The sequence below is a fragment of the Leucoraja erinacea genome, chromosome 1, assembly GCF_028641065.1.
Source record: "Leucoraja erinacea ecotype New England chromosome 1, Leri_hhj_1, whole genome shotgun sequence".
Taxonomy (NCBI): domain Eukaryota; kingdom Metazoa; phylum Chordata; class Chondrichthyes; order Rajiformes; family Rajidae; genus Leucoraja; species Leucoraja erinaceus.
In genome coordinates this window covers 58,901,808-58,912,491 of record NC_073377.1, presented here as the reverse complement: position 1 = coordinate 58,912,491, position 10,684 = coordinate 58,901,808, and positions in this window count along the sequence as shown.

The window sequence follows — 10,684 nt, the reverse complement described above, 5'->3', positions numbered from 1 at the left end:
GCGTTCTTCAGCCCCGCGGCTCCAGTGGCGTTTCTTCCGTGGTCGGGATCGGGCCTGGTTCTCTGTCGCTGCGGGTGCTGTTGAGTTGTTGCTGGCCCGTACCCAATCCTATCCTTGGTGTCCCGTCCCCGTCCGGAGGTGTCCGGGGTGGCCCCGGACTGGCAGGGCGGCCCCGGACTTGCAGCTACTGCTGCAGCTGCTAGCTCAAGCTCGGCTCTGCCTGTCCCGCTAGGTTGGCTGGCTGCCCTCCACCTCCACCCCTCTCCCCTCAGTCCGACACCATGATACTGCTGAAGATGGGCAGCCTCTGGCCCTGCTCGAAGACGGGCGACTCAGAGCCGCTGCTGCTGGAGTCGTTCTGGTCAGAGAGAGAGTCTGTGGGCGGATTCCTGCGGCCATGGGCAAGTCGGGCGCCCGTTGGAGCTGCTGGTGATGTTTGTGATGGTGTTGCTGGCGGCAGCAGCAACCTCCTCCCCCTCCCTTGCCCAGCGCCAAGCCCAGAGTCTGGGCCTGCTCCAACTCCAGGTCGGGGTGAAGGCCACCCGCAGCGCAGCCCAGTTGGGCGCCGGGCCGGAGGAGGCCGAGCCCAGGCTGGCGTTCTGGCGCAGGCGAGACCAGGCCCTCGCTCCTCCACGGGGTTGTGGATGAAGTGGCAGTAGGTACCGTAGAGGCAGAAGCTGGTGGTGTGCAAGTTATGGCTTGTACTTGGGGTGGCGGCTGAGGAAGCGCACCTTGGCCAGGCCGTGGGCGAACTGGCACTTGCCGCCGTAGTGACCCATCGGGGAGCGGGTTCCTCTGGAGTTGGAGCGGGGTTGGAGTTGGCGGTTCTCATGGGAGCCGTTGTTCCATCGGTCCGGATGTCTCCGGCCGCCTCCCGAGCGTTGATGGAACACTCGAGTGGGGACTGGGAACAGTCCAGTGGCGGTTCAGAGGCGCTTGCGGTGCAGGGGACATGGGTTCAATTCTGCCTGCGGATGAGGCGCGGTCCAGTGTGCGTGCAGCTGCCGAGAGCCTGTCCAGTCTCCACCCCCCTGTCTCCCACTCATATCTTGCCCCCTCTATCTGCCCCCTGACAAATACAAACTTGAAAAAATACAAAAAATCGGACCCAAACTATGCTCATTGAATCTACAGCGCTTTGTTCGATTTATATTTATAGCGTTTTACCTTTGACATATCCCATGATTCCTTGCGTTTTCTGGAATACCAAACTCGCTTATAGAATCTTTTCTCAGATGTTTTAAAAAAAAATCTTTCTCTACTCTTTCTTGAGAAGTTATTTATAGAAACATAGAAACATAGAAAATAGGTGCAGGAGTACGCCATTCGGCCCTTCGAGCCTGCACCGCCATTCGATATGATCATGGCTGATTATCCAACTCAGTATCCCATCCCTGCCTTCTCTCCATACCCCCTGATCCCTTTAGCCACAAGGGCCACATTGAACTCCCTCTTAAATATAGCCAATGAACTGGCCTCAACTACCTTCTGTGGCAGAGAACTCCACAGATTCACCACTCTCTGTGTAAAAAATGATTTTCTCATCTCGGTCCTAAAATACTTCCCTCTTATCCTTAAACTGTGACCCCTAGTTCTGGACTTCCCTAACATCAGGAATAATCTTCCTGCATCTAGCCTGTCCAACCCCTTAAGAATTTTTTTATTTCTATAAGATCCCCCCTCAATCTTTTTCATCATGCCACAACATTGTTCCTCTTGAACTTATTATTATTATTATTATTATTTGCTTTTCTTCAGCTGGGGAGTGAAGTCTGAATAAAAACCTCAGTCAATATTCAGAGAATCGGCAAACAGAAAACAATAACATGTTTTCACTGAATGGGATATGAGTTGACAGCCAGTCCAGCTGCAATGAATTAACTTGTTTGGTTTTTACTTATGTTTGTTATTTAGATGAGGCCCCGATGTTTGCACTTCACCCTTTGTTACTTTGATGGTTACTTCTAAGGAAGAAAAGAATCAAATGCCATTTCAAAAACAATATTTACAAAAGTTTCATTGTTCACCATCAACTATTGTGGAACTTCTTCCAACCAAATAAATACATGCATTTGTAGAACGTATCATACAGTGTAAAATACCAATTTTATTTCAGCATAATACATATTGTTTCTTTTCCCATATTTTCTCATCTGCTAATACTCAAAGACTGAATCATGTTTACTCCTTTTCACTAATGTTCCTTTTGTGAGGTTCCACAGTGACTATGGGGAACATTGTAGCTGACTTCAGCCTTCCATTCTGCACTCACATCCAACAAAGCGTGTTTGACAACAATTGGTTTGTTTGACAACAATCATCTTTGCTAGTTTTTCTCTATCTATCTTTGGGTTGCAGAAACACATTGTTGCATGGTGACCACTGCCTCAGGTGAAACTGGCTAAAGCAGCATAGGCTGGAAAGTAAATCAGAGAACTTCATGTTTATTGCAGTTGAGTTTAGCAAAACTAAATCAACCGAATGAATCATTGGCAAGGGGCCTTGATTTATTCATTTGTTTGCTTGTTGGAAACTATTGCTCAACTCCATTTTTTTTTCAATCTCAAAATCCTGGTAAGAATAAGTGCAGCACAATGTGTGTTTTCAATTGAATCAAATAAGATGAGTGAAATAGCTGTACCAAGAATCCAACATTGTAAATGGGATCATAAGATGAAGTATATTCGAGTTTACAGAATGCAGAATTCTGAAATATCATTTAATTTTAAATACATTTTCCATAACCAGTAAGGAGTTCTAGTGGCACTCTTGTGGAAATTATAGTCCTTTAGGGATTTCCCATTCTACAACATTCTTTCAGCAAATCAGCTATTTAACTTAGAGATATTTCCCCTAATACACTAAACAACAATTCAGCATGTTACTTGATGATACGCTGCGCATTTAAAGAAAGTAAACAACTGCAGATGTTAGAAATCTGAAAATGCATTAGTATTAAGTTGTATGGTGGGTGCAGGAATAAATAGGAGAAAGAGAATATCTCTGATGGGCTGAGACCATGATTACTGATGTGACTTCAATCTTCCTGTGATCTTCTGGTTGATAGGTAAATCCAATTGGAGAGAGAGAAAATTAACAAAGGGACATAATAAAGCTGTGAAATGTAGGTCTGAAATCAAACGGGGAACGCTGAAAATACACAACAGATCAGGCAGTATCTGAAGAGAGAGCAAATGTAAGTTGATAGTACAAATGGGCAATCTTGGAGTAATACCAAGATAAAGATAAGATAAGTTATGTGATAAGATAAGGCAAGTTATGTGAAATTGTTGAATTCAATATTGAGGCCCAGAAGGAAAATTAAGTCCTGACCTTCAAATTTATGTGAAGGTTAATTGGTGAGATACATTGAGAAGTTAGAGCGGAAATGGGATGGAGAATTAAGGGAACAGGTAAATGGAAGTTCAGGGCCATACCTGCAGACAGAAGATAGGTATCTTGCAGAACAGTTTCCTAATCTACCTTCAGATTCTTCGATGTAAAGGAGATCACACCATGAGCACAGTGGAAGAAGTGTGAGTGAATTGTTGCTTCATCTGGAAGGTTTATTTCAGTTTGTGGATGGCGTCAAGAAAAAGGGTAAGGTATCAGATGTTACATCTTCTGTCCTCTGGTGGAGATGGAAGAGAAAAACAGAAAGGTGAAGACAGCAGTTCCTAGTGGTGAAAGGTAATTGAAGGTGGTAAAAACTGTAAAGGGAGACATTGAATGCGAAGACTCATGTGGTGGGAGATGACAAATAGTGGAATTTCATTGTTACTCTGCCAGCGAGTTGAGGGGCTGAGAGCAGAAATGAGGGTATTAGAGGAGATGCAGGTGTGAGCCGTATCAACTGTTGTAACAATCTGATTGGATAGTATGCAAAACAAACTTTTCACTGTACACGACAATAAAAAACAATTAGAGAAGACTGCACTGTGATCAACAAATGCAGTGCAGATTTGAAGAGGTTCAGGTGAATCTCTGCCTCACCCGGAATGGCTATATATGATAATGGATGGTGGTGAGATGTTGTAATGGTTGCCAGGGGAAGTGCAAGAGGATGTGGAGAGTAGTCCACTTATCCCTTCTCACAGGGATGCAGAAAAGGGGAGAAGGGAAAATGTCATTGGTGGTGGGATTGCATTGGAGCTGTGGAAGAAGATGTATTGGATGCAGAGGGTGGAAGGCAAGGACCAAGGGAATTCAAGAGAGAGAGTGGGAGGAAGATGCTCAGAGCAGGGTGAAAGAAAGGTTAGTTGAGACATCTGTTTGCATTTCTGGGCTTGTAATGGATATTGGTTGATAATCTAGCTAATTAAATCGGTAGATTAATTTATTGGTATAACAGAATAGTCTGGTCTCCATTTTAAATATGTTAGTAGCTTTATTGCTTCCGTTTCGGAGTAGTTTATTGTCATATACAGCAGGGTGCAATGACATTCCTTGTTCACATGAAATTCACAGAATAAACGGTATACGGTACTGATAAATAGAACAATAAAACAATGGCAAGTACACAACAGCAGAATGGTGCAAGATTGTTGTGCAAAAAAAAGTACAATAACGGAATAATCCAATGAGGTAGAGTTAAGAGTAAGAGGCAGCACCTTTGGGAAGGAGGTGATTGGTTCAGGAGTCGGATAGCAATTGGAAATAAGTCGTTTAGTTTAGATTTCCAGACTTTCAAGCTCGTGTATCCTCTTCAAGAAGGTAGAAGTGAGAAAAGGAATAGCCAGGGTGGCAGGCATCTTTGATGATACTTCCAGCCTTCCTGATGCAATGCATGGTGAAGATGGACTGGATAGAAGTGTCAGGTCTCGGGTTTGATCTAGTTTCTGTTTCTTATTGTTTTTTAGTATTAGAGTGTGCATTCTTGTTTTATTTTGGTGTCTCGCATCTCCTCTTGTTTCAGGTCCCATTTCCTATCAGGTCGTTTACCCTCATGTGATTATTGGCCCCGCCCTGATGTGTTTCACCTGTGTCTCGTTATCCCCTGCTAGTCTGTATTTAAGCCCTTTGTGTTTTAGTTCTCATTGCCAGTTCGTTGTGTATGCTACTTGGTATCACCTCGTTCCAGCTCTAGAAATCTTGTGACCTTGACCATTGCCTGTTTTTCGACCTCTGTTTTTTGCCTGCTCCTAGATTGTACTGTTGCCTCTGTTTTGCTTACCTGTGTACCGACTTGGACCGATTAAACTCTGAAGACTGATCTGCCCTGTGTCTGAGCCTGCATTTGTGTCCTCCTCCTTGTTCAGTTCTGATAAGAAGGAAATTATGAGCCTGTGATGGACAGAGTTTTGTTCAGATTTTATATCATTTCCCCAAAAAAGACAAATTGAATGTACAATCGTTGTTTGCCAATTTACAAATCTGGAATCCAGATGAATAGCTGGATTAGTTGCAACAACAAAATACTCCCTGAATGACGATCAGGCCGTAACTTACAAGGATCATTAAATGCCTCAGAGGGCGGTGGTGGCTGGTTCTCTGGATGCTTTCAAGAGACAGAGCTAGACAGCGCTCTTAAAGATAGCGGAGTCATGGGATATAGGGAGAAGGCAGGAACGGGGTACTGATTGTGGATGATCAGCCGTTATCACATTGAATGGCGGTGCTGGCTCGAGGGGCAGAATGGCCTACTCCTGCACCTATTGTCTATTGCCAAATAATTTCCCAGAGCCTATGATTGAATATTTAACTGTATCAAAATCTTCTCTTAGACCATCTCTAATCAGATTGATTTTTTCATGGAAGATGAAGAATGCATTGGTTCTGATCAACATTTAAAGTAAAGTATTTCTTAAACTGTGTGGGAGCCGTGCGGGGCCACAGGGTCGAGTGGGATAGGGAGTGAGGGATGGAATTCCAGGACACATGACACAACTTATCTAAAGCCATGACTATCAGTGTATACCAAATGAGGTGGATATGTAAAAGACCTCAGCCAGAGTAACGACAAGCAAAACCAGAAAAGGGAGGTGGCAGTTGTCTACTGAGCCCAAAACCTGAAACATGGAACATATGCCGATACAGCACAGAAACAGCCCCCTGCCCCCCACCCCCCTCATGCCTGTGAGTAAATTATGCAAAATTAAACTAATTCCTTCTGTCTGCCTAGGATCTATGTCCTTCCATTCCTACATATCTATGTGCCTATCTAAAAAAAAATGCCACTGTTAGACCTCTTGCAACTACTCAAAGGTAAAAAAATTATCAACCTCTATTGAAACAGCGTGCTCTCGAGTAAAATATCACTCCCACCTCCACCCTGTCCAAGCATGAGAAGCTAAGTCCACTACTGAATGGAACAGAGTGTTTGTATGGGTTGTAATAATTAATCTTGTTACTAATTATGGAGCATGGGAGGTCAGCCAAGCGAGCTAAGGAAATATTTGGTAATGGAGTTTATGAACAGGTCAGCAGTAATTGGGCTGGAGTCCAAGTGCAATGGAGAGCACTTATTTGCGACAGGAAGGATATACAGCTGGAAGTTTGAACAGGATACCAAATTTATGACTGTTCAACAGGGCACGTGATCAAGGGGGCGGATGGAATAAATGCCAAGAATACAAAGTTTTTGATGGCAGTTTGATATCTTATCATTGTTTAAATGGTGGACAACCCAGCTCATCCAGGACAATATTAGAGGAACACTGTTGTTATCTTGTTAGTGGAGGACTCAAACACAAGCAATGAAATACCATTGATGCTGAGATAAATGAATAAACAGTCAGATAAGTCCAAAAGCACCTGCAGTGCCGGCCAATAAGAAACAAAATTGTTAATCAACTAGAAATGTTGTAGAACATTGAACAGTACAGCACAAGAACAGGCGGCACGGTGGTGCAGCGGTAGAGTTGCTGTCTTACAGCGCTTGCGGTGCTGGGGACCTGTGTTCAATCCCGACGGGTGCTGTCTATATGGAGTTTGTATGTTCTCCCCTTGACCTGCGTGGGTTTTCTACGAGATCTTTGGCTTCCTCCCACACTCCAAAGAGACGTACAGGTTTGTAGGTTAATTGTTTTGGTATAAACCTAATTTGTCCCCAGTGTGTCCACGGTAGCGTAAATGTGGGGGAATCGCTTGTCGGCGCGGACGTGGTGGGCCGAAGGGCCTGTTTCTGTACCGTATCTCTAAAAACTAAAACTAAAGAACAGGCTCTTCAGCCCACACAGATGAGTAGCTGGATTATATGAAAGTCTTTATTTATCAAGAGAAACGGACATTTTCTTGGAGACCCTCTCAGTGGAATTTCCAAACTCCCAGTACTATTCGCTGCAGCCTCCGGATGTCGTGCTTGGTGGCTGAGCCAAACCAGACCATGGACTGGTTTGGCTCAGAACTTAAAAGACTCCACAGCTGTGACTGTGGTGTTGCTGATGGTGAGTGTGGGGAGGGGGAGCTCTCCTAAAGTCTACAATCAATCCCACTGTCTTAAGAGCATTGAGCTCTAGAGGTTGTTCCGATGGCACCAGGACGCCAGCTGTGTCACTTCCTGACTGTAGGCAGATTCCTCCCCATCCTGGATCAGTCCAATCAGGGTTGTGTCGTCCGCAAACTTGAGAAGCTTGACAGAGGAGTCAGTGGAGGTACAGTCATTGGTATAGAGGGAGTAGAAAAGGGGAGAGTACGCAGCCTTGCGGTGCTCCTATGCTGGTGCTCCTATGCCCCTGCAGATCCGAGATGTGCTTTCCCAGCCTCACATGCTGCTTCCTGTCTGTCATTCTATTATTCCTAAATATTCCACAACGCAGTGTTGTTGACAATGAAGATGGTTATCTAGACAGATAGCAGTATGTTAATCAGTTGGGCATATGGAGTGCGGAATTGCAAATGGAGTTATATTTTGAAAAGTGTGAGATGTTGCATTTTGGGAAGGCAAACCAGGGCAAGAACTCCATAGTGGATGGTAGAGCTCTGGGAAATGTTGTAACGAAGAGGATTCTAGGGATGGAAGTACACAGTTCCATGAAAGTGATGTCACAGATAGATAAGATGGTGCAGAAGACTTTTGGCTTGCATCAGTCAAGGAACCGAGTTCAGAATTTGGGATGTTATGTTACAGTTGTACAAGACGATGATGAGGTTACACTTGGAGTATTGTGTTCACTTTTGGTCACCTTGCATCAGGAAAGATGTCAGTAAAAAGGAAAGATTGCAGAGAAGATTTACGAGGATGGTGCCAGGTATTGATTGAACTATGGGGATAGGTTGAGCAGGCTAGGATTTTATTTCTTAAAGCGGATGAGACTGAGGGGTGATCTATTCGAGATGTGTAAGATAATAGGAGTAATAGATTGGGAGAGTTTTTCACATAATAGGGGAATCAGGAAGTGAAAGTCAAAGGTTTAAGGTGAGAGGGGAAAGATTTAATAGAAACTTGAGAGGCAACATTTTCACAGAAAGAATGATTGGGTATATTGAGTGAGCTGCTGGAGGAAGTAGTTGTGGTGGGTACAATAAAAAACATTTGAGAGACATTTAGACTGATACATGGATAGGAAAGATTTAGAAGGATATGGGCCAAACGCAGACAAATGGGACTGGCTTAGATGGGACTTCCTAATCAACTTGGACTTTGGTTTCAATCAGTGTATAGAATAGATATGTTGCAGCATTAGCACAGGGGGACTCGTACAGACTCCTGTGCTCTGTATGACTCTCTCTCAATAAAGTTCATTCAGTTGTACCTCAGTTTTTGTAATAGTCGTCTGTTGGAAAATTTCTAACACTTCCATCATACTTTTACATACTGTGTTCAAAGAGCATTCAACGCAGCATAAAAACATTGCCATCTTATAACAGAAGGACAGTATGAAAGAAAACCATCCAGCTTATTCACAATATCGCAGCGATAGAGATGCTGCTTCACAGGGCCAGAGACCCCGGTTCAATCCTGACTATGGGTGCTTTTTGTACGGAGTATGTACGTTCTCCCTGTGACCATGTGGGTTTTCTCTGGGTGCTCCATTTACTCCCACTGCTGTCTGTAAATTGCAAATTGTCCCTAGTGTCCAGAATAGTGTTTGTGTACAGGGTGATCGCTTGTCAGCGAGGAGCCGGTAGGTGATTCCTTCCTCCACTCTCTGTTTTTATATGTTAACATTAAGGGTTTTCATTGCAGTATAATGTGGATAAATGTGAGGTTATCCATTTTGGTGGCAAAAACAGGAAAGCAGACTATTATCTAAATGGTGGCCGACTAGGAAAAGGGGAGATGCAGCAAGACCTGGGTGTCATGGTACACCAGTCATTGAAGGTAGGCATGCAGGTGCAGCAGGCAGTGAAGAAAGCGAATGGTATGTTAGCTTTCATAGCAAAAGGATTTGAGTATAGGAGCAGAGAGGTTCTACTGCAGTTGTACAGGGTCTTGGTGAGACCACACCTGGAGTATTGCGTACAGTTTTGGTCTCCAAATCTGAGGAAGGACATTATTGCCATAGAGGGAGTGCAGAGAAGGTTCACCAGACTGATTCCTAGGATGTCAGGACTGTCTTATGAAGAAAGACTGGATAGACTTGGTTTATACTCTCTAGAATTTAGGAGATTGAGAGGGGATCTTATAGAAACTTATAAAATTCTTAAGGGGTTGGACAGGCTAGATGCAGGAAGATTGTTCCCGATGTTGGGGAAGTCCAGAACAAGGGGTCACAGCTTAAGGATAAGGGGGAAATCCTTTAAAACCGAGATGAGAAGAACTTTTTTCACACAGAGAGTAGTGAATCTCTGGAACTCCCTGCCACAGAGGGTAGTCGAGGCCAGTTCATTGGCTATATTTAAGAGGGGGTTAGATGTGGCCCTTGTGGCTAAGGGGATCAGAGGGTATGGAGAGAAGGCAGGTACGGGATACTGAGTTGGATGATCAGCCATGATCATATTGAATGGCGGTGCAGGCTCGAAGGGCCGAATGGCCTACTCCTGCACCTAATTTCTATGTTTCTATGGCTCTATGTTTATACCCATTCTTAAGTTTAACTTTAAAATATATTTTACATTTTAATAATGTTTATAATGTTTCTGTTATTTAATAGATTTTTTTGGTAGTTCTTAAATATTCTTAAAAGAAATAGAAATGCAAGGTTGATTGACTGTTGTCCATTCAAGGCCTTGGCTAACATAAGCTGGCTGTCAATGCCAATTTTTCAGTTGTTTGCTGAGCAGTGCTTGTTCTGGCTCGTGCCCTTGATCTTTTCAAATGATGCCAATAACATGCACAGGATTCTGGCACTGTGCAAAAACTTTTCCACAGAGCATCGGGTTACTGCAGTCAGCAAATTGACACAGACAAACTCTGCAAAAAGTTAGTTTGTAATTTTGGTGAATGAAGGCGACTTGATTTCATGTTGAATTTTGGTGAATGAAGGCGATTCTGCGATTCAGAAATCCTGGCCCATTGAATTTTCTTTATGAATGTTACCATTTTTCTTCTTTATGATTACAAAATGGTTACATTTATTGCTAAAATGCCAGGAGTATTGATCACGCAACACAAAATCAAATCCAACCTAACAAATGGAGAATTTAAAACCAATAAATACACCAAAATCAATAATTAAAAACCAAAAGGCAATGTTAGTAAAAAGCAAACATGAAACTTCTAGATTGCAGTTAAATGATCATCTGGTTCATAATTATCCTTCAGGTAGTGTATCTGTCACCTTACTCCTTCTGATGACACTTG